The 25,192-nt window shown below is 42.2% G+C and overlaps 1 protein-coding gene across 1 annotated transcript in view; it reads right to left on the bottom strand.

Moving 5' to 3' along the window:
• KCTD2 (potassium channel tetramerization domain containing 2) overlaps positions 1-25,192 on the bottom strand; it is a 248,313-nt gene that overhangs the window by 132,479 nt on the left and 90,642 nt on the right. The window lies entirely within an intron of this gene.

Raw genomic sequence — 25,192 nt, 5'->3', positions numbered from 1 at the left:
GCGTCCCGGACCCAATGCCCTGACGAACTCTGGCCACGTTACGGACATCAGGCGACTTATTTTGGAGCGCCTAAAATCCTACGTTACAGAGCGGTATTAAGCCATGAGTTGTTTTTTTTTATTAAAGCAAAATAGCTATTAAATGGTGGCATTTCATGTTGGTGGAAACGTTTAAAGAAAGATTAAATGTCACTTTCATAATTATTCTTGGAGTGAGAAGTTTCAGTGCTTTGAGTCACGCTTTGGGTGAAACAAGCACTATAAAATACCATACAGCGCGCTGCTGTGCAGATTCAGAGTAAAATCTCAGGTGCTGCAGGAAGCGGGATGGTCAAGCGCGCCAAGTCTAATTACAACCATATGGCCCTGCACATCTCTGCTGGCTCCCGAGAGCAAAACGCTCTGGGAGGGAACCTTTTAAAAGAAGCTGGGGCTTCCACACGCTATTTGCCAATTGCGTAATAAAGTCAGACGCAGAGGCCAATTGCGTGTGAGCCCCACATGCACGAGCTTTTACGAAAGCTGAACTGATGGCAAGCGGTCGTTTTCCTAGTGCAGCGCATGCGCTGCTCAAGGAACGACCTAAAATTAATTAATTTTACCTTCTCAGTCAGACATACAGAAGAAATAAATCAGCAGCGGTAAGACCATTCAGGTGGAAAACACTTCAATAAAATACTTATGAATACATTTAACAAATGACCTATCAAACTAGGCCTCAATGAACTGGCCTATACTAAGAAACCAAATACTAGAAGACAATAGAAAGTGACGAAAACTATGTATATGCTGCATAGGATGAATAAACATTAAAATTAATTTATTGTATAGACTACGTTACTTTTTCCAGGTTCTACCTGCATCTATATCAAAAGACGAATTAGAAAGTTTATAAAGTAAATTAATAAACTATGTATGGGCTGAGTGAAGGATATGAGAAAATAAACACTTTTGGTGGCACCTAGAGAAAGAGAAGGACTGGCATGCACCAATATTTTGAACTATTATTATGTAGCCTATCTTACAATCATCATCAAATGGACAGAAGTCAGACAAAACAATGGATCTTTCGCAACAGTGAAATGGTCACTGTGGGATTTTGCATGGTTAATTAAGGGCCAACGACTGCTGAACACTTTCCTAGACATCTGGAATCTGGTCACTAAAGGAGGGGGGAAGGGAAACACCACAGTCTCATCACCAAACCCTCCGATACACAACAGCCCACACTTCTAGTTCTACACCATGCTTGAGGAAGGGTGGTGGCAAAACTCTATCAGACCTGTTTGAAAACTCCAAAAGAAAAATATACATCCAGAAAAGAGACGCCACTACTCCCAACAAACAAGGAGACACATGAAGGAAAATGCTACTTACCAGTATGCATCTGTTCTTGGCATGTAGAGCTGCAGAGTTACACACTATGCATAGATGGCAACCTAGTGTTGGGCCCGGATGTTTGCAGTTTGTTTTGTTGTAGAAAAGTCTTTGGAAGCCACGGGATAGCAGACTCTTCCTTTGGAAGATACTGCGCATGGGCTTTGGCTCCATCCCCAGATTGTTTTTCGCCATTACGGAAGTGATGGAGCTGTACAAGAGGTAGTGATGTCCATGTGATTTGTATCTAATTAAGATAATACTGAAACTGATAAAGGTAACTGGGGAGGTGGGTGGGCGTGTGTAACTCTGCTACTTACCAGTATGCATCTGTTCTTGGCATGTAGAGCTGCATTTTCCGTTCGAGGCATATGAGCTGCAGATTACACACTATGCATAATTTGTATAGCAGTACCCACACCTAGCAGCGACCACCAGTATCTGTTGCAGTTGTTTGAAACAGTGTGTTTAGTACAGCCTGGCCCACAGTGGGTTGTTTAGTTTGCACATCTACACAGTAATGCTTTGTGAATGTGTACGGTGTAAGCCATGTAGCTGCTCTGCATATATTATTAGGGGAATGTTCCCCAAGAATGCCATTGAAGCCCCTTTCTTTCTTGTTGAATGGGCTTTTGGAGGAATTGTTAACGTACGTTTGGCTTTCTGGTAACATATTTGTATGCATTAAACAAGCCATCTGGCGATCCCTGATTTTGATTATGCCTTTATGTGGTGGTGAAAAAGACACAAAAAGTTGTTTTGTTTTACGAAAAGTTTGTGTCCTTTCGCTATAGTACAGTAATGCTCTTTTGACATCTAAGGTGTGTAGAGCTCTTTCTGCGACTGTTTGAGGCTGCGCGAAAAATACGGACAGCTCAACTGATTGATTTAGATGGAATGGTGAAATTACTTTAGGATGGAATTTAGGATTAGTACGAAGAACCACTTTGTTATGATGCATTTGCAAAAAAGGTTCTTGAATGGTAAATGCTTGTAGTTCACTAACCCTTCTGGGAGAAGTAATTGCTACTTTCCTAGTAGCTTTCCTAGCTACTTTCCAGGTTAGGAATTGCAATTCACATTTATGTAATGGTTCAAAGGGAGGACCCAATAATATTGTAAGAACAATGTTTAAGTTCCACGCTGGTGCTGGTGGCGTGCTGGGAGGAATTATTCTTTTGAGTCCTTCCATGAAAGCTTTTATAGCTGGTACTCTAAAAAGAGATAGATGTTGTCTATTTTGTAAGTATGCTGCAATGGCAGCAAGGTGTAGTCTGATAGATGTATAGTCTAAATTACACTTTTGCAGGGGTAATAGATATCCTATGATGTGTTGAATAGACACGTCTAAGGGATTTATTTAGTTGTTTTGGCGGTATATGACAAAGCGTTTTCACTAAGCAGCATAACATGCTCTAGTGGTGGGACGTCTAGCTTCTTTAATAATGTTCATACATTCTGGAGGAAGCTTGAGGTAACCAAACTCGATGACCTCAGGAGCCAGATCGCTAGGTTGAGCTGAGCTGGGTCCGGGTGTCTGATCTACCCATGGTTCTGCGTTTATAGGCGTGGAGATAGGTTTAGTTTTTGGTGTGGTACTACAGACATCTGCAACAGCGTGGTGTACCACGGTAGTCTGGCCCAAGTTGGAGCGACTAGAATGAGCGTCAGGGAATGTTGTTGTAGTTTGCGTACCACTAACGGAAGTAGTGGGAGAGGAGGAAAAGCATACGCAAATAGTTTTGACCAGTTCATCCATATCGCATTGGACAATGGGTGTGGGTGTCTGGCGGCAAAGCTTGGGCATTTTGCGTTTTCGTGGGTGGCAAAGAGGTCTATTTGAGGCTGTCCCCACATTTGAAAGAAGGGATGAAGAACTTGCGGATGAAGTTCCCACTCGTGGATCTGCTGTGTTTGTCAACTTAGCAGATCTGCCATAGTGTTTTGTACTCCTGGGACATGTTGGGCTAAGAGGAAGATCTTTAATGGTATAGTCCATCTCCATATCTGCTGTGCTAACTGACAGAGCTGCAGAGAGTGTGTCCCCCCTTGTTTGTTTATGTAGTACATCGCTGTCATATTGTCTGTGTGGACTAAGACAGCTTTGCCTGACACTTGCATTTGAAATGCTTTTAGGGCTAGAAACAAAGCTGCAACTCCAAATGATTGATGTGGAGTAACTTCTGTTGCGGTGTCCACCTGCCTTGCATGGTGTGATGCAGTAGGTGAGCTCCCCAGCCGGAGAGCGATGCGTCCACTGTCATGACTATTTGAGGAACTGGCTCTAGAAACGGTCGTCCTTTGGAAAGGTTTTCGGTGTTCCACCATTGCAGAGAACGAGGAGTCCGACCGTCTACCAACACTAGGTCTGTTAGTTGACCTTGAGCCTGGTTCCATTGGCGTGCTAGGCACTCTTGAAGCGGACGCATTTGCAGTCTTGCGGTACTACAAATATGCAAGATGCCATCAGTCCTATGAGCTGCATGAGCTGGTAGCGAGTGTTGCGGTTTGAATTTTGTTAGGAGAGTTTGTACACTTGTTATCCTTGCTGTGGAGGGATAAGCTAGTGTTAGCTGGGTGTTTATTGTAGCGCCGAGATACTGTTGTATGTGCGGGGGTTGCAGTTGCGATTTGGTGTGATTTACTGTGAATCCCAAGTCGTGAAGCAGTTAAATAGTAGTGCGAGTGTGTTGTACACACTGGCTGTATGAGCTGGCTTTTATGAGCCAGTCGTCTAGATATAAGAACACATGAATATGTTGTCTTCTTAAGTTTGCTGCTACTACTGCTAGGCATTTGGTAAACAACCTTGGCGCTGTTGTGACTCCGAATGGGAGCACTTTCAACTGGTAGTGCTGCTCGTCTAGCACAAATCAGAGATATTTTCTGTGCGCTGTGTGGATGGGAATATGGAAGTAGGCGTCCTTGAGATCTAGGGTGACCAGGAAGTCGTTTAGTACCAGAAGTGGAAGGACTTGTTGGAGTTTGACCATGTGAAAATGGTCCGACTGTATGTAAACGTTTAGAAGCCTGAGGTCTAGGATGGGTCTTAAAGAGCCGTCCTTCTTTGGTATTAGGAAATATAGTGAGTATACTCCTTTGTTTTTCTGATGCTCTGGAACTTTTTCTATTGCATTTTTCTGCAGGAGGGATATTACCTCCTGCCCGAGTAGTGTTCAATTTTCTTGTGACATGGGACGTTGCTTGGGTGGTATGTTTGGGGGGGTGGATGTTAGTTCTAGACAGTAACCTGACTGAATTATTTGGAGCACCCACCTGTCTGATGTGATGTTTTCCCAAGCTGGCAGGTATTGTTGAAGTCTTCCCCCGACAGGAGTGGAATGGGGCGGGGGAAGGGAGTCATTGGGCAGGGGTAGAGCGGGAGTTGTTATTTTTACCTCTGCCTTTGTTATTGTTACCCCTGTAACCACCCTTTTGGTAGCCCTTGCTGTAAGTGGACTGTGTAGGGGCTTTGTACGAGGTAGAAGCTGTGTCCGAAGAGTATCCCCTGGTGGCACCTCAATAGGATGAGCGACGAAATGAACGTCTGGGTGCCTGCGATTGGAGGGCTCCCATATATTTGGCGTTATCTGTATCCTTTTTCATATTTTCAAGTGATACATGTACATTAGGTCCGAATAGGTGTTGCTCATTAAAGGGTTGATTATGAATGGCACTTTGTACTTCAGGTTTGAACCCTGATATACGTAGCCAGGCATGTCTACGTAATAGGACGCTGGTGTTAACTGCCCTAGAGGCAATATCTGCTGCATCCTCTGCACGCCAAATAGGAGGTGTTTGTAATGTTTTTCCCCTCTTGGATAAGTTCATTTGCTCTATCCTTGTACTTATCAGGGAGGTGCCTCATTAATGATTCTAATTCGTCATAATGTGCCCTGTCATATCTGGCTAATAATGCCTGTGTATTGGCGATACGCCACATGTTTGCTGCTTGAGACGCCGTTCTTCTCCCTGATGCGTCAAGTAGCTTAGACTCTTTATCTGGTGGTGGAGCCTCACCTGATGTTTGGGAGTTTGCTCCCTTGCGTGCATTGGAAACTACAAGTGAGTCTAGCGGTACAGGACCTTTAATATATGCTGGGTCTGAGGGAGCAGCTTTATATTTTTTCTCTATGCCAGGGTTAATGACCCGAGTTCTGACTGGGTCTTTGAAGACTTCAGGAGCATGCTTATTACTCCTTTAAGCATTGGTCCAATGGATGAGGACCTTTGTGCGCTATCAAAGGTATCCATTAAGAAGTCTTCATCTACCGGGTCTGTGTGCATGTCTACCCCATGATATTGCACAGCCCTGTGAATTAATTGATTGAAACCATAGTGTCCTCTGGTGGGGAAGGCCTTGAGGGGTATATGTCATCCTGAGGGACATTTGGGACATCTGGGGTGTTATAATCATCCCATGGGTCAGGTGATCCTGTAGGAGTAGCTGGATCAGGCATGTTACCCACCCCTCCCCCCATGTCATCAGAGCTATCATCCCTGTTGTCATCGTTTGCGATGATAGAGGATGCTTCGGAATGTTGTGGTATGGGAGGATGTGGTGATGGTACAGGTGAAAGAGAAGGGGAAGGCAGTCTTAAGGGGGAGGTAGCCATGTCCTTCTTCTTTGAATGCGGAGCTGGAGTGTCCAATAGTCGCTTTTTTGAAGCCAGAATCAGCTGTCCAGTGATTGGATCTTTAGCTAGAGACTGTTGAGCAGGTCTGGATAAAGTAAGTCCTCTGCAGGAGGCCGATCTTTTGGTGCGGGAGAAGGTTTTGGCACCAAAGCAGTTTGTTTTGTTTTTTTGGCAATATCTTTAACCAGAGAAGCAGGAGTCATTTTCGGCTCCAAAGCTTTTTTCGGTTCCGAGAATTTTTTCGGCTCCAGCATGTTTTTGGGATCCAATGGTTTTTTCAGTTCCGGTGGTTTTTTCGAATCCGAAGCAGGCTTGCTTGGTTCCGACCTGGGTTTCGGTGCCGAAGGAGTAGTGGTATGTTTCGGCGCCGATGGTTTGGATGCTGACGTGGCCGGTGAAGTTGTCTTTTTCGGTGCCGGTAAGTGTGCGCCGGCACCGCGCAAAGGCCGACTCGAGCCAGAGTCGCCTGAAGGCTTCAATGGCTTCTTAGCCGGGCCCGAAGGTGGTAAATCGCCCAGATGGTTTAGGTGGTGTGCCTGATGCTTCCACAATAGGATGAGTGTAAGTGAGGGGTGTTCCCAAGCGTGGTTGTCACAAGGGTCAGGAGGATTAGTGAAGGGAACTCAGGATCATAATGGTAGCACACATTAGAATCTCCTGTAGGAGCTTAGGGACGGACCGTCTGACAAGTAGGGAATGGGGTTCTAGAGTTAAAAGCAGATGCTAGTTCATTAACCGAGTGAAGATTGTTGCTCCCTTATGCTACTAACTAGTTTGAGCACTATCTAAATGACGCCGCCCAGCCTCCGGGATGTGGACGTGAAGGCTGTGTAGAGGGCTGCTTGACGATTTGTGGATGGTGTTTGGGAGTGGCGGGCACGTCGGAATATACAACTGTATGTTTTCAAAATCTGCAATAAAAACACAGTTTTAAAAAAAATGGTGGTAAATCGCCCAGAATAGAGACATCCCTGGCAAGCTATGGGAGAGAACAAGAAGAGATGTACAGAATTACTACACAGCAATAGGATGTAAAGAAACAGTTTACAAAGTACTACTCCAAAGGTACATGATATCCGAGAGGCTGCACTGCATTTACCTAGAAACCTCTGACATATGCTGGAGGTGTGAGGAGGCAATCGGGACAATGCCACGTATATGGTGGGATTGTCCGAGAATAAAGACATATTGGAAAGAAAATTGGAGTCGAATAAAGGTGGTTCTGGGATACCTTATTGCTTATGACCGCAACGTGGGGATCTTGGGAACTGGATAAATGAGCAGCGGGAACGGGAGCCCGATACGAGTTAAGACCGACTACAGGTGACGGTTGACATACAGCGACCGCATCACACGAAGGGGGACTAACATTTAAAAGTGCCATATGAGGAACCAAAGGTATGCCGTTAGATACCCTCGTGAAGATTTAAGCGCTGGAAGTATCCAGAAATGTGTGGCAAAGCAAACCCCCAGCCCTGAAGAAGTTGCCGACCAAGATAGATAGGCAACGAAACATATTGGCTTCTTATAGATTAAAACGAAGCTCAACTGTAGAGTGTAGGTTTTAATAGGAGTAGATACCCAGCACAGAATAAAGAATATCACATAGCTAGGGATATCTAACCCACTTCTAGAAAGGGTAGATTACCGAATAGCGGTTCTTATACCCTGGGGGGTAGGTGCACATGAATGTAACTAGGTAGAATCACCTTTTGAGTTGTTTCTTATTAGTTTCCCTTTTACATCATTTTTCGCAATTCATTTCATTTATGGTTGGAAGGAGCCAATGATGATAAGAGGAACAAACTGACAAGTACCAGTCAGTAGTTCCCTGGTGGTTGCTCCCGTGAGGTTCCTTCCTTCCTCACACACATTTTTCTATGGACACGTAGTAGATTGCCTGTATGATAGCTACGCAGGCATATGTAGACACACATGGGTTTTAGAAGATATTAAGAAGGCACACTCTGTCGAAAGAAATATAGTGAGTGTTAGATTTAAGCAAATCCACACACATTAGTAGACAGGTGATGTTAGAAAGTATCGCCTATAAAGATTAGGACCAGGTTTTGTTGTTGAGCACATTGTGAGTGGTGGGTAACCTGGGTCCTTAGTTTTTTCCCTCTAAGCTCCAATTTATGAGAACTGGATAAATGAACCAATCCATATTCCACATCAGAGACCAACAATTTTGCTAATGACTGGGGTAGCTAAGATACAAATTGTTTGTGCTGGAAATGTCAGGCATGGGGTACAGAAAGACATTGACTGCACTTCTGAACTTTAATCAGCCAGGTTCAATACAGATTAATTCAAACCACAACAATCTGCCACCAAAAATAGGGTACTTTAAATAGCGGGTAGCCAGCAAGCCTTTAGCTCAAGAGTACTCTAGTGATAAACAAATGCATTGTGGACCATTCACAGTATATTAAAATCAATGTGTTCGTTGGGCCCTCATCCAGTAAGGAGTTTCTATAGTCTGGGTGACTAGGTCAGACTTCTTTCTTATTTACATTTCTATAACTTTGCAGGACTGAAATTATGCAGGACCGGACAGCAGTTAGTAAATGTGAAATTATTTGGTATATTCAGTAGAAGACTTGTGTGGTAGAAACCAGACTACTTGCAATGTGAAGAACAGATTCAAATCAAACATAATCCTGGGGTCAAGATTACAGATTTGGGGAATAGGATCATTCTCGTAGATGACGGCCACTTCATGGTTTGGAACCCAGATCTATCAGCCCCATACCATCTCAGTATTGAAAGGTGCTCGAGCCTCACCACTTCATTGAGCCTAGGATGTTCAGGAGACAAAATGCTACTCAAGCCGTGTGTGAATGGGGTTAGCTGTGTGAGCTTTGATTTGCGGCAGCACCATTCAAGAGCGCCTCTCTGCTGTTTTGAAGTGTGGCAATACATGTTAAACTTTTTATGATTTCAGTTTTGTTGGATTTGGGCCTCTGGTTTTTGTAAAGTACCACAACATTTAAGGCAAGAGTCACCCCACTTTTAATGGCATGTAATAGCTTGGATGAACAAAATTCTTGAGGAATGAAGTAAGAGGGAAGCATATGGGTGTAGGCATCAAAATGCGGGCTACTCAAGACACTAAACCAGAAATAGGCTCCTAATAAGTATTTTTTTTCGGGCAGGTGTCAAAATAAATTAGTTGCATTAAGGAGGATTGGTGAATAGTCAAGAAAGAGGGTGGCCAGATAAGTACGTTGGTTAAATCGAGGACAACAGATAAGCAGGGAACTTAGTATGTAAAGCCTAAGACCTTTAAAGATTCCAACAACAATAGGGCAACCCAATATACCTCAGGGAACTGGGTATGATCAATATCATCTATATAATGTACCTTAGGGATTTATTTAACAAATCATTCAATCATTCATTTAGCCATAAAAATGGACACAGAAATATATCACAATAGGGATGCAATCAAAAAAGTTGTATTCATAGATTGAATTTAAATCAAAATCGACTCCTTAGCAACACTGTCACTACGAACATATTTTCACAGCAAGTCTCTTGTTGGACACCCATTTTACATATATTTGTCAACAAATTCTGACATTGTGTAGTATACATATGTAGAGAAAAAAAAACTATCTAAGATCTGGAATTGGAAATTATATTTGAATTGTGAATCAAATGTTGTTCACAAAAGGGTGTCACACTACTATGGAAGCTGTGAAAACATGTTAGTAGTGACAGTGTTGCTAAGGAGTCGATTTTGATTTAAATTCAATCTGTTCAGTTATTTGCAAATTTATTTTAACATGGATGAGATAAGAATTCATAATTTTTCTAAAGATTTATCTTTTAAAAAAAAAACAGTGGGTGATAATTGGAGGGTTTGCTTATCTAGTCAATCTTTATCGAGGTGACTCAACGGAGACGCCATCTCTGAAGAACAGCACCTCAAATATGCATTGTGTATAACTTAATTATCTTTAGAATTTGAGCAAACATACATGGTTATTCATTTCTAGTAGTACATTTGACCAATGAGCTCAAAAGATGAATAGCTGGGTTAGGGATCCCCCTGTAAGTAATGGCATGTGCAAAAGATCAACTCTACTCAAACCCCCTTCCTTTTTAAAGTCGAGCCTAGCCCAGCGCGAATGCTCTGCTCTAGGCGAGGGCCTCTTGGAATCACTCCAGACATTCAGAAAGCTTTCAGAATACTGGTGCGTGTGTGGTTGTCACATCAATTGGCCTTTGCGTGTGGCTTTCAAAAAATGGAAGAACGCAATTGGCCAAAGGCGGGTGAATATACCAGCAGGGACATCTTAAGGATTTTGGGGGCCCTGGTCCAAACATATTTTGGGGGCCCCTGTTCAGAACAGCTTTGAATTTATGCTCCAATTTGAGCCCCTGTGTCCCACACAGTTTCCGCTTCCTCAGCTGCGTTAGCGATCCAGTTTGCATCATAGGCATTAGCCTATATATCCCCAAAGTAACCGGACGTGCGCAGCTGACAGCGGTGGGATTTAGTGTTACCTGCCGTGCTACTAGGTTTTTAATATTTTTTTTAATTGTATATGGGTGGCTGAATTACTTTGTGGTTTTGAACAATTTCTCCTACCTACACGCACTTTCACTATACTCGATTCTGCTTACCTACACCTCCTTAGCTGCTCCGATTCGCATCCCGCTTTCCTCCAGTCCTGTTCCGCTAAGGCTGATATGCCAATTGTGCAGAGGGCTGGGGCTACTGTCAGGCTCCTCACTTCTGCCCACGCAGTTTCCGCTTCCTCAGCTGCGTTAGCGATCCAGTTTGCATCATAGGCATTAGCCTTTATATTCCCGATGCAAACAGACACGCGCAGAGGGTGCACGAATGGCAAGCCTGTCTGCGCTTGTCAGCATCCTGGAGGCGTCCGGCACTGGCCATGCTGCCCAGTTCACCTCCGGTGAGTTTCTTCCGCTATATTACAATAGGAAAAAAACTGCTTAGCCTTAGGCGGCTACCATTATGTCAGTGTACAACGGCTGATCCATGCTTAGAGGTAGACTTTCAACGCAATAAGTGCAACTGGTCTCTCCTCCAGTCCAGGAAACTCGCACCTAAGATCCTCTCACGCAACAATAAGTGTAAAAACAATAAAAAAACAGAGGACTAAAAGGCCATCCTTTTAAATTGTCACTCCATGCAAAGGTATGAACCACACATTTATGACATACTTTTAAACAAACAGCCTGATCTTTTATTTCTCACTGAGACCTGGCTGTCTGAAGCCTCCAACCCTACTATCACCTCGGCCATCCCTACGGGTTATAAAATCCTTAGGAGGGACCGACCGAGTGGGAAGGGTGGAGGTGTTGCCATAAATTACAATAAAAAAACTAGACTGCTCTCCCATCCCAATGGAAAAAAATTGAGGGTGCAGAGTCCTTAGGCTTCCGCTGTACCTTATCCCCCATCATAGCATAGCTGTTTTTCTGATTTACAGACCTCTCGGTGTAATTACTACGCTTAATACAGCCTCCACCTCCCTGGCCTTAAAATACAACAACTGTCTTATTCTGGGAGGTTTCAATATACATATGGACAATGGAAAAAACCCTCAGCCAATTTCCTTGTTGGAAACTCTGCAGGCCTGCAACATGTTTCCATCTATTTCTTTGGCCACCCATGAGAAGGGCCAGACCAAATCTTTCACAACTTTGACATATCAGTAATCCTACATTTTCCCATTACCTGGTCTGACCACCTCCTATTAAAATTTGTCATTCCCAACTCTGCCACAGCCCCTCGGGCTAACGCAGGACAGAGGGCCCCTAATTACAGGACGTTCCTTAAATATCCATCCTGATGTTAGCAGATGCCCTTGGTCGTTCCTCACCAGAGATGCCTGGCTGCCCCGACTACGACGCCCGCTCAATAGAATCATTGCTCTGAACCAACATTGATGCAGTGGTACCTGTTGTTTTCCGCTGCTCAAAGAGGTCGGCTCCACCAGCTCCATGGTTTAACAAGTCCCTCAGATATAGCAAAAGAAATTGTAGAAAAATGGAACCGAAATGGCGTAAATCCTATCTACCTGCGAACAGGAAGGTGTATGAAGACACCTTAAAAGCTCATTACATTCTCGTGAAGGCAGCCAAGAATATCTTCTTTCAAACCAAGATAAAAAATGCCCAAAATAAGAGTAAGGAAATCTTTAGCATAGTTAAATCCTTTACCGCCCAGAAAGCCAGCACAAAGACAGGCCAAAATCGGAGGAGGGATCGCAATTATTCACAATGACAGAATAAAACCCTCTATCCTGGAACATTGTTCAAATGGACAAATTGAGATCATGATTTTCAAGCTCGAGCTTTCCCCCCAATTCAACTGGAAAGGGGCTCTGGTCTACCGCCCCCCAGGACCTCTAGCCGACTTCTCTCTCTCGTCCTTATGGAACTCATAGCCCCTCATGTGATCTATTCCAACAACTTCATGCTCTTGGGGGACTTCAACATCCATAGTGAGAACCTTGACAAGGCAGACATTGTATCTTTCCTCTCAGACCTTGCCTCGCTAAACCTCACTAAAATTAGCATTGGCCGACTCACTTAGCAGGGCACGCCTTAGAAGTAGTATTCACTAATTCCACCCTCCTCACCCGCGAAGCCCCGAAGCCAGTCAGTTGGTCAGACCATGCTAATCATCAACCTCCAACTGGAGAACCCCAAGGTACCCCAGAGGCCTATCCCACGTAAACAATCGCAGTTCAGACATTGGTATAAAGTTTACCCAGCCTCTTTCGCATCCACCTATGCGATTACCCAAAGCTGGCCATGAAATAATACTGAAGACAGCCTCTCCCTTTTTAATGAATCCATCCTAGCTGCATTGATCTGATCGCACCAATAAAAACGAGCCATCCCAAAGCCAAAGCCTCACAGGCAGCGTGGTTCTCCATAGAACTCCAGAAAGAAAAAACTAGGTGTAAAAATCTTGAAAGGAAATGGCGTTGCACCAACCTCACAGCCAACAAAGAGGAATTCAAGACTGCCCTCACCCTGTACCACAAAAACATTAAGCTTGCACATAAAACATACATAGTTCTACAACTTAGCCAGGCGGACAACACCCCCAAAGCTATGCACCAAATACTGAAAACCTTTACCAACCGCAAAGCCTGTGATTCAGAAGAAACTCCCTCCCAAATACTATGTGACAATGTCAGCAATCCCTTTATATCGAGATATAGGCGCTACTTCAGCAGCACTGGCCCAGCCCCTCGGAGCTATCTGCGAGGTCTTCTCAGTTCCATCAGGTCATGGTTTGGTGATGGGTTTTGGCTGGATGCATTGGGTATGTGTACACCTCATGCCGAAAAGTGGGGAAAAAAACGTAATTAATCATGTTTTAGCGAAGGTGCGCGGAGCAATAGATGACGGAGGGTCACCATAGAGGTGTAGACAGTGCTCCTGTCACGGGCACTGTACAGTGATAGAGTCTGCAGTGGTGTAATGAGGTTCAATATGCAGCGCTATACAGAGGGCTTGTTTGTGTAATCCCATGAGAAGTTCGTTCTTCGCAGCACTGGAATGGGAGGGACTCATTTCACTGCTGCCAGAAAAGGTCACTGTACTGTACAGTAACAAGTGCAGTCATGATTCCCAGTCTGTATTCCTGCAGTGAGGGTCAATATGCAGTGCTGTAGATGAGGCCGCAGTGTGCAGTGCTCTAATGCCGTGAGAAAAGAGGTGCACAATGTTCACTTGTCGCAAGTCAACAGGGAGTGTGGCTGCACTAATGTAGTGATTATGGCATCTGGTGCAGCGTTGTGCAGTATTGTCATGACAGCCATTCTGTGAAGTGCTTTTGTGGTATATTGTTATACTGCTGTGTGGAGGGACACTGTGCAGCCCTGCAGTGAGGGTCCGGCTCTAGAGTCCTGCATTGAGGTCTTCCCAGTGCAGAACAATTAAATCACTTCTTTGGGGGCAGTAAAGTGCGGTTACACAGCCAGGCTAAGTAACTTTTCTCTTTGTCAGACAGCCCACTTGGACGGGCTCGTCTGACTTCCTCCCATAGCAAAAGATTTGTTATCTTTATGGTGCTATGTGTTTGGCCCCATAAAGATAAAAAAAACTTTTGCGTCAGAAGGAAGCCAGACGAGCCAATCCAAGTGTGCCGTCGTAAAAGAGAAAAGTGTACGTCATGAACACCTCTTTCCCAATGGCTGGCCACCTTTTAGCATAAACGGTGATGCCGGCCAATGGGAAAGAGGGGCGGGGCTTAAAGCCTGCTAGTGAAAGCTCCTTAAGATCATAGGATCTCGCCAGCGAGACTGCGCATGCGCAGCCTATGCAGGCTCGGGCAGACTCCACAATACTTTTCCATTTATGTACTTTTGTAGCAATCTTTGCACGCCGCGATTTAGCTTTAAACATCTAAAGCAGGGTGTGACGCGATTTCTACAAAAGTAAATAAATAGAAAAAAATGCGACAGCCACCTGCCTTTATTTTTATTATTTACTTTTGCAGCAATTTTTTTCAAACAAGGTGTCCGACATGCTTCATGTTTTAACAATGCGGCCGCGCTAGCCTTATGTATTATTTTTCAATACAGCGCCCGGCGTGCTTTCAACATGCCGGCCGGCCGTGCTGCTGTTATTATGTGTTGGTTTTCAACACAATACCATGCGTGCTTCATGTTTTAACGGTAAGCAGCTGGTGGGCTCTACGCTCACCATAACTTTGTTATATGGCTGACAGGAGTACCTCCACTCGTTACTGAGACTTAAGGCATTCACAAAGTTTACAAACAAATTCTCCTGCGTGCAATTATAAACCAAGTTTCTTGTATTTCCATTTAACATGTGCTTGTTTATTAACTCTTTAATGAGTCTCTATGCGTGTCTGCCTGTGAGAGTTTGCGCGCCTGAGTGTCTGTGTGTGTGCCTGTGTCTGCTTGTGAGTGTGACAATTGGAATGCATTAGGTCTCGCATTTACGAGAGTTTCAGCTATTGTCATTGTAAATGACAATGCCTTTTATTTCTGTGTTGAATTTTAAAACAAAAATAAAAGTTATTGTCAATTACAATGCCAATAGATTAAACTCATGCAAATGCGAAACCTATTGCATTGCAAGGACAAAAAAAACTAGGAGACATTGTTTATATTAAATCTTTTTTTAATAGGGTTGTTCAGTTGTACAAAATGTCTTCTGAAAGTAAAAAAATAAGGCAACAAAAATAAGGCTTATAACACTTCTTCATAATAACTTTTCAACATGCTGCACAGCAGCCATAATGCTCTACAACATAGCTTAATAACATTTGCAAAGCTAATAGCTCTGCCTAAACACTTATAAGGTCCCAAAGGCGAGACCAATTGGCTATGCCAATGCTTGTTTTATATACAGTGTATTGTAGCTTGGTGTTCAGGGCAGACGGCAATTTCCATTTCATTCAACCTGGTCCCCGTAATGACCAGGAGGTGGAAAGAGTGGTCCCCGATGAAGTCATGGATGTTACTGCCATTGTAGGATTCTGAATCTGATCACTGCTTTAGGAGATTGGTGGCAAACTGTGAAAATGTCTTTTTTACACCAGTATTAAGGTAGGAGAGACTCTTTTCACACACCCTTTTAGAATTAGATACGGGTAGGCAGGGAGGTCTAGGAGCCCTGACGAAAGTAGAGTGACCGACACAGCATTTTGTAGTCAGCTAAAACACCAAGGCTAGATTAGGCTGCTGGAAACAAGGATTTTCCTGTTGGCACCCAATAAAAATAGTTTTTAATCATGGTATGGGTCCCAATTGAATAAATACATGAGGGCATACCCATAGCAATTTTTAAATCCCAATTGAAGCCCCCAAAGAAACCCACTCCTGTAATTGTCCATAAAACAAAATATAGACTAGCTCCCAAGCTTGGCTGAGCTTATCAAGGTGGTAATGTCTTATTGGGGTGAGAGGAAACACCAAGGATGAAGCATGCCACCATTTGGAGGCTGACATGTTTTTTTCTTGGTATACTTTATATTCCTGTAGGATCAGGCATTGTACATAGGCACTGAAAGGTCCCTGTGCTTTCTCATTTTTGTGGTGAAATAAACATTGAAGTCCGCTCAGGGTAGCAACTGGTATTAGCGAAAGTACAACACCTAGAAACTGGCACCTAACAATGGAGTATAAGGTTTCAAGAGCATTGAGCAACTAATCATCTGGCAGCATGCCAATCTTCTGTATCATGGTTATATTTACTAGGAATATGTTGCTCAAAGAAATGCCTTTGGAGGAAGATCGTTGGGGTAAGCGTGCCAGCCATACAACCACAAGTACAGAAGACATCCTGGTCTAATGATGCAGTTTGGGATGATGTCAAAGTAGTCTTTCTGTATGCACGATGCAAACCAATGTGTGGCGAGGTTCATTGGTGGTTTGTGCCTAAGTAGGGGAGCATTAACCACCACAGGGGCATCTCTAACACCTGAACTAGGGGCAATCAATATTTAATCCAAATAATGGTTCAAAGTGTTTGAGAAATTACAAATGCACAAACAAATGTCAACAACAAATAATTATTCAAGACAAAAAAGTATATACATCAGTGCACACATAAGAGTGAAAAAAATTAAAGAAACGGCCCATAAAGGAGAAATCTAGAAAAACATACAAAATGTATTCAATAAAATATATAATATCCTAGAGCTCTCATTTCCATCTTCTTTGATCGTTAACAGCCTGAGACGCTTTTCTAATTGGCTAAAATATAGATAGTTCACACATTATATTGGAGTGATAACTTTTTAACTTCATTCAAAGATTGCGCGGGTGCAGGGGGTTGTTGTGTGTGAGTCCTCTCTCGCTTTCTAATCATCCAGCGGCATCTTACAAACGTGGGAGCATTTAGGGATGCCTCGCAGAGGATACCGCTGCTTCCCATTAATTTGCCGCGCGACGGGAATATTTTTGGTATGTCCACGTGAATTTCTTTAGACACCGTTGCTTTGTTTAATCGTAATGTGGGACAGTGAAAGTATATAAAGATATCCCCACATAGTAACGATTTGGCTCTCTAAGGGACTATATATATATGTCTATATTATATATATATATATATATTATATTATATTATATTATAATATATATATTTATTTATTTTTTGCCCTCCTTATACCGTGTGTATGAAGCGAGCCTAAAGGAGAAAGGTTCCACTACCCCGTGGCCAACTTCGCCTGATTAATTCTAAACCGGTATAATACGCTCTATTTATTACTCTCGCCCTCCATAGATGGTTGATGTCTGTTGTATAGATCTATGCTGCAGTTATAAATGATATAATGGTTGATTTTGTAGTTGGCCTGTTAAATTCATGAGCAGTGATTTCGTTCCGGATCTGGTCATATATATATATATATGAACAAGGCGGGAGCTAACCGCCGAAACGCGTCAAAGCAGCCAATAAGTGAATAAAGCTTATTTGGAATTCGAAATTTCACGGAGTCAGTGCCTTTCTTGTATTGTGAAGTTTGGAGTGTTCCTGATATATATATATATATATATATATATATATCCCGAAATACCGCATCAAAGAGACAGTAGCCGCCAAAAGACATCTGAACACGGACCAGTTAAGTGCTCATTTCTTTTATTTAAGCAGAGTATGCCGCATGACGTTTCGGCTCCTTGGAGCCTTGCTCACATGACAACATCCATCATTCAAATGCTCATTTTTAAAGTGCTAGTGACTGATCATGTTAACACCACGTGATACAAACTCAGTATAAACATGGAAGTATTTAAGGTCAAATACCAAACACAATTCATTCTAATATATTAATACAACATCAATTTAGCTTTTATCGTTTGGTTAAAATACTGGTAAAATATCTGAAGTCTTTCAATGTTCATGTTATGATAAAAGCAAATAAATACATCCGTAAAAAACTATGTACAACGATATACAAGGTAACTCACTATAAGATCGATCACATTTTGTGCAAGATATCGCAATTTGTGCAAAATACGCAGTGACATCAAAATATTTAAAGGTGAAGTGTTTCCTTCAGTTTGCAATAATAGACATAGTAAATATACTATGTAACGCAGTATGTGGCATTCGTGATTTCATTACATATTTCAGTCACAATTCCATATTAGAGAATTAAATGCATGATAAACAAAATTCTGATATAAAAAAATTACTTATGCATCTGTGGGTTAATATTGCATGCAAATTGTTGTGAACTGGTTTCATTCGCATATCGTACATAATCAATGCAGTAAACGATCATTCTGATCACATTTCTATAGAAGTATTGAATTTCTCCCAAGTGGGTATTTTACTAAATCAAGCAAATCATAATGTGTTTCACCCTAGTGTGGGTTTATGTTGCATTGAAGCTGAAAAGTCTTCAGAGGCATAAGTAATTTTTGAATATCAGAATTTTGTGTATCATGCATTTAATTCTCTAATATGGAATTGTGACTGAAATATGTAATGAAATCACGAATGCCACATACCGCATTACATAGTATTTTTACTATGTCTATTATTGCAAACTGAAGGAAACACTGCACCTTTAAATATTTTTATGTCACTTGTAAACTGTACCCGTGAACAAGGAGTGAGGTAACTCCGAAACGCGTAGGGGCACCCGTTTGCTGTTATTAAACGTCTAATTTGCACCTACGCCACAGAGCCAGTGAGGAATTTTATTTGGCAGACCCCCTGCCCCCTCGACAAACGCGTTTCACCACTAGGGCTTCGTCAGTGTAAAAAAATAATAATAATAATAATAAATAAATAAATAAATATATATATATATATATATATATATATCCCACAATGCATCCTAACAGCCATGTGGTGTCATCAGTTACTTAAGGTGAACACAAATGATGGACCCGCAATGCATCCTAACAGCCATGTGGTGTCATCAGTTACTTAAGGTGAACACAAATGATGGACCCACAATGCATCCTAACAGCCATGTGGTGTCATCAGTTACTTAAGGTGAACACAAATGATGGACATATGTTTGTAACCGTGATCAGGGACAGTTCTTGTCCGAAACGCGTAGGTGGGGAACCTACAGAAAATAAACTAAAGATCAACAAACAGAAAATAAACTAAAGATCAACAATCGAAGTAGTGTGCGGCGTCTTCTCTTTTGAAGGGTCTTTGCTGAAAACATTGTTTGCGAGGGTGTCCTGAACCTTGCCGCCAGCATAGTTGCTCCTCTCATCTTGGGACATTTGCTAGTACAATAATATATATATATATATATATATATATATATATATATATATATATATATATATATATATATATATATATATATATATATTATTGTACTAGCTATATATATATAAGTCACGGAGGTAACCAATTGATTAGAGTTGAATATCAAATTGCCCCCTTTTTACTAAAATTAAGTAAGTCATCTGGTCTCTGATTACAATTCCTTCCTGATAACTTACCATCACTTAACAGGAGACTTATCAATTTCCCTCTTTTTTAGATTCTTTTATCTGATTGGAAGTAAGTGTAGCCTGTATTCTAAACGCCTATATGCACCTTGAGCCTTGGAAAGAATTGGCTGACTTCTTTTTCTTCCGCTCTGGTTGCACATTCACTGATTCTCTTTGTGCATGATTTAAATACAAAATAATTTTTGTTGTCACAAACGGGTGTGTTGAGGTAGTTTTCTCTCTTCCCTTTTTCTCTTTTTTGTTGTTGTAAGATAGCACACCTTTTCGAGATATATGATTTTTCTTTATTTATCTCCGCCCCATTTTTAGGAATAAGGAGTTGAATAACTATACATATGTCACTTTTTGTACTTTATAGATTGTCTGTTGGGATGCTCAGTTAAATTTTATGTCCTGAAGATGACCCTGTATTAATAACAAAGGTCGAAACGTTGTTGACGCAATTGTGGCCGCAATTAATGGAAGACACATGGTTTTGATTGTTGTAGTTTCAGTGTTGCTCTGAAATTCCTTCTTTTATGTAACCTCTTTTTGTCTGCCACCTTTCTGGTTTTGTATGTTCATTAAATGTTATGTGTACCAGCTTACACCTCTGAGCTCTAGGATATTATATATTTTATTGAATACATTTTGTATGTTTTTCTAGATTTCTCAATTATGGGTCGTTTTTTTCATTTTTTTCACTCTTATGTGTGCACTGATGTATATACTTTTTGTCTTAATTATTTATTGTTGACATTTGTTTGTGCATTTGTAATTTTTCAAACACTTTGAACCATTATTTGTATTAAATATTGATTGCCCCTGGTTCGTGTGGTTAGGGCTGCCCCTGTGGTAGTTAATGCTCCCCTACTTAGGCACAAGCCACCAATGAACCTCGCCATACATTGGCTTGCATCGTGCATACAGAAAGACTACTTTGACATTATCACAAACTGCATGGCTTGACCAGGATGTCTTCTGTACTTGTATGGCTGGCACGCCTACTCCAACGATCTTCCTCCAAAGGCATTTCTTTGAGCAACATATTCCTAGTAAACATAACCATGATACAGAAGATTGGCATGCTGCCAGATGATTAGTTGCTTAATGCTCTTGAAATCTTATACTCCATTGTTAGGTGCCAGTTTCTAGGTGTTGTACTTTCGCTAATACCAGTTGCTACCCTGAGCGGACTTCAATGTTTATTTCACCACAAAAATGAGAAAGCACAGGGACCTTTCAGTGCCTATGTACAATGCCTTATCCTACAGGAATATAAAGTATATCAAGAAGAAAACATGTCACTTTGAACCATTGTTTGGATTAAATATAAGTGGGGGAGCAAGCCACCCTGCAAGTCTGATGGACTTTGGTATGTTGCCAGGTGAAGGTAAAATCAATGGTATTACTTGACTGCTAACAATAAAGCCTGTATCCCTCTCATGCCTATCCTCTATAATTGCACCTTATACACTCTTCTATTTACAAAAATCCACAGCTTTCTACACAAATCCCCATAAAAGCATGCATAGACATCAATGCGAGACAATGATGTATGCTAAAGCTCAATGAAAACGGGTAGATGCAGTATGAAACCTCACACAGATGCACTCAGAATCTTTGGACACATTCAAGTATAACAAACGATAAATGAGCATCTCCTGTACATACAGTAAAGAAAGAGAATTCCGTGAAGGTAAGACAGTTGTTTCAGAAGTCTGTCTTGATTTAGTTTAACATCAACTAAATGCATTTAAAAATATTAAATTCAGTAAAATGCTAAATTTGAAGCATTATGTAACTTCTTCGGTCATTTTCGATGGACAAATGGAGGGGAGTAGTAGAGGGGTAGTCATTTGTTGCTGTTCAGATGTACAACATTAGTTTCCTTGTTTGTAGGCAAGGTACAATGAAGGTATTCAAAAGCATACACTGCTCAGACAGCAGCAGTGCTTCATTTGAAAACAAAAACAAATTAAGTCCCTGTCATTACTTTGGGGATTCCGGGGGGATACAAGATAGCAAGATTAGACCGTCCCATTAAGATAGGAGGTGGTGTAGCTATACTATATAGGAATGATATTACCCTCACTATTCTTGATCAATATTGTACCACAGATCTAGAGATGATGATTTTTAAGATTGGCACCTCTGAAAAGAACAGCTGGAAAGGGGCCTTAGTATATCGCCCCCCTGGTCCCTGCTCCAAATTTTCCATCAGCTTAGTAGAAGCTTTGGCCCCACATGTCGACCCAGGTAAAGATTTCCTTTTGTTGGGGGACTTTAAAATCCATAGCGAGTCTAAGGATAATGTGGAGACCCAATCTCTTTTAACAGACCTTTCGCTGTTAGGCCTCACACAACGTAATACTGGTCCCACCCATCAAGCGGGACATACTCTAGACTTGGTTTTCTCCAACTTTCCTGCTATCACATGTTATACACCAAAACAAGGTGGCTGGACAGATCATTTTATCTTAGACTTTACTATGTACAACTCCTCTAAACTCTCTAATAAACCTTCTCTATTACCATAGAAGAGGAGACAGTGGCATAATGTGACCTATGAGACCTTTAAGGAGGCTTTTATTGCACCAAACATAGCGCCCACTGAAAATATTGAGGCAGCCTTACACAAGTATGAGTCAGCTATTCATATAGCTGTGGAGCGTATTGCCCCTATGAAATCTTTTAAACCACGTTTAGCCCAAAAACAAGAAGTTTGGTTTTCAGATCACTTACGAGCCCTCAAAAGATCAGCGAGGAAGTTGGAAAAGACCTGGAGATCATCACATCAGGAAATGGATAGAATGTGCTATTGCAAAGCACTTAGTTTCTATCATAAAGCGATTAGAGCAGCTCGCAAAAACTAAATCGCTTCCCAACTTTTAGCTGCTGGGAGCACTCCCAAAATATTATATCAGATTCTGGAGACTTTTGTTAAGCCAGTTGCCTGCGAAAGCGCGGATATGTCGTCGCAGCAGTTATGTGACGACATTTCATGTTTTTTCACTGAAAAAATAGATACAATCTATGAAAAAATAATAGACTCTAACTTATCTAGGGCTCCTGTCTGTCAGCCTGAAATACCAACTTCTGATACAGAAGGGGACAGATCTGATATACTCACAAAATTCCCAAACATCTCTTTGAAAGAGGTGGAGGATATGGTGAGTCAAATAAAAAGTGGAAGCCCTCTAGATCAGATTCCAGCCAGAATTATGCCTATGGTTGCTAGAGTGCTTGGTCCCGAGATTCAGGGCCTTATCAACCTCTCATTTGGTGCAGGCTGTGTTCCACAGGAGTGGAAAAAAGCAATGGTGAGACCAATTCGGAAAAACACCTCCATTCCATGGACGGGCTTATCCAATCTGAGGCCTATATCTCTGCTCCCTTTTCCGAGTAAGATCATGGAGAAATATGTGAATAAACATCTTTCAAAATGTATCGAACAGACTGGAAGCCTGGATTTTTCACAATCCGGCTTTAGGCCAAAGTACAGTACTGAATCGGCCCTCCTGTCGGTAATGGACAATCTCCGCATGTACCAGGACAAGGGTTTTTCAGTGGTCCTGGTACTGCTGGATTTATCGGCAGCGTTCAATACGATATCACATAACATCTTGATGGGACGTCTTGCAGAGATTGGGTTAAAGGATAGGGCACTGGCTTGGCTGAAGAGTTTTCTGTCTGAGCGCACTCAATGTATTAACATTGGTGACTTTCGATCGTCAGAGGTTAACATCACCAAGGGGGTACCACAGGGCTCGTGCTTGAGTCCAACTCTTTTTAATATCTATGTGGCCCCCCTGGCAAGGATTATGAGAACCTTTGGCTTTATACCAGTGTCCTATGCAGATGATACCCAGCTCCTTTTCCCGTTCAAATCTCTCACATCAGAGGTGAAACAGTCTTTCTCTGATGGTATGAAGGCAGTCTCCCAATGGATGTCATCTAACTTTCTCCAGTGTAATGTGGGAAAAACGGAGGTCATGTTGTTAGGAGAGGCTAAACTGCAGTGGACTCCAGACTGGTGGCCTTTAGACCTTGGCTGGGTCCCTGAACCAAAACAGGTGGTGAAGAATTTGGGGGTCCGTCTGGATCAAGATCTGACCCTGAAACAGCATGGGAATAGCCTAGTGGGATCATGTTTTCACGTGATACGACTCCTCCGTAAGGTATTTCCTTTGCTTCCCGATTCCACTCGAAAGACTTTGGTGCAGGCCCTAGTACTAAGTCGTCTTGATTATTGCAACGGCCTGCTTGCAGCTGCAAATGAAGAAGTACTGGACAAACTTCAAGTAGTCCAAAATACTGCTGCCCGACTAGCCCTGAATGTCCCCCCCAGGACTCCTTCTAAACCTCTCTTGGAAAAGCTGCACTGGTTGTCAGTCCGCCAAAGAGTGAAATTTAAGATTGGTTGTATAGTCCACAAGAGTTTACATGGACTTGGGCCTTCTTATTTGGCAGAGAAATTGGTCCCGTATGTTCCTGTCCGCACTCTGAGGTCGAGTGATCAGCTTCTCCTGCAAGTTCCTAGAGTAAGAAAGGTAAGACAGGGCGGCAAGGCCTTATCAGTAGTGGGGCCAGCACTATGGAACACTCTCCCTCTTATGTTAAGACAATGTCCTGACCATTTGATGTTTAGGAAAAAGTTGAAAACTTTTTTGTTTAAGGGGTAGTATGATTTTTATTCTGCGCTCCAATATTTCCTTCCTTATGATTTGCTATGCTCATATGTGTTTCTTGTGTGTCCATGGCGCAGAGATACTCCTCCGGGAGTGGATTCAAGCGCGTTACAAACACACAAATAAATAAAACTAAGTGCCAGGGCCCTTCTTAGGAGCCCACTGCAGCTAGCACCACCATTTCTCCTATTTCAGGCCACCCAAAGCTATAAGAATGGTGTGTATGGTAGATACTATTCATTTTAATGTGCATTGAAATATTAAATATTGTTGGACTCATCTCAAAATTAGGCAGACAGCGACACACTGGGGTTGACTGTCATTAGTGACGTTGCTGAGAATTAAATGACAGTGCTCTGCACCGGTAACCACCGACTCAAATTAAGCCACCCACGCAGTGGTTCAAATATAGGCAACTTAGACATACTCAGTCCTGCAGTATTGACTCGGATGAAGAGACTAGGGAAGAATCCCCATTGGAAAGGTGATTGGTGGAGGGACAGGCTCAACGGTATCTCGGACTAATGATGCACTGATGTGTAACACCCAGGGCCCATTGATACTCCTCAAGACTAATTGGGTAGGCGACATGGGAGAAATATATGATGAGATGAGGACTGGCAGGAGGCACTAAACTTACTAGTAGAAGGGGTCATCAAGGCTAACTTTAAATTGATTCAACTCAAGGTACTACATAAGACGTACTACACAAAGACATTACTTCATAAGATAGGGAAAGGCCACGACTCCCCTATGTCTTAGAAAGGTGCGGCTGAGGGCACTTTCTTTTACACCTGGTGGGACTGTCCAGTGATACGCCTGTTCAGAGAACAGGTCTCCAAATCATTAGAAGAGGAAGTAGGGGAACCCTCAGATCTTACTAAATACCAGAAGATATTAGTTAACATGGGCTAAATGGTAGCAAAAAGAGATGTTGCACAGAAATGTGGATGTGAATTGCCATCATCCTTCATGGGCTGGGAGATGGGCATGCTAAGATGTACGGTTATAGAAAAAGAGATCTATTAAGACAGAGGCTGCGAAAAGAAAT

This window comes from Lissotriton helveticus, chromosome 7 (genome assembly GCF_964261635.1).
Source record: "Lissotriton helveticus chromosome 7, aLisHel1.1, whole genome shotgun sequence".
Lineage (NCBI taxonomy): Eukaryota > Metazoa > Chordata > Amphibia > Caudata > Salamandridae > Lissotriton > Lissotriton helveticus.
This window is presented reverse-complemented; position numbering and strand designations above follow the sequence as displayed.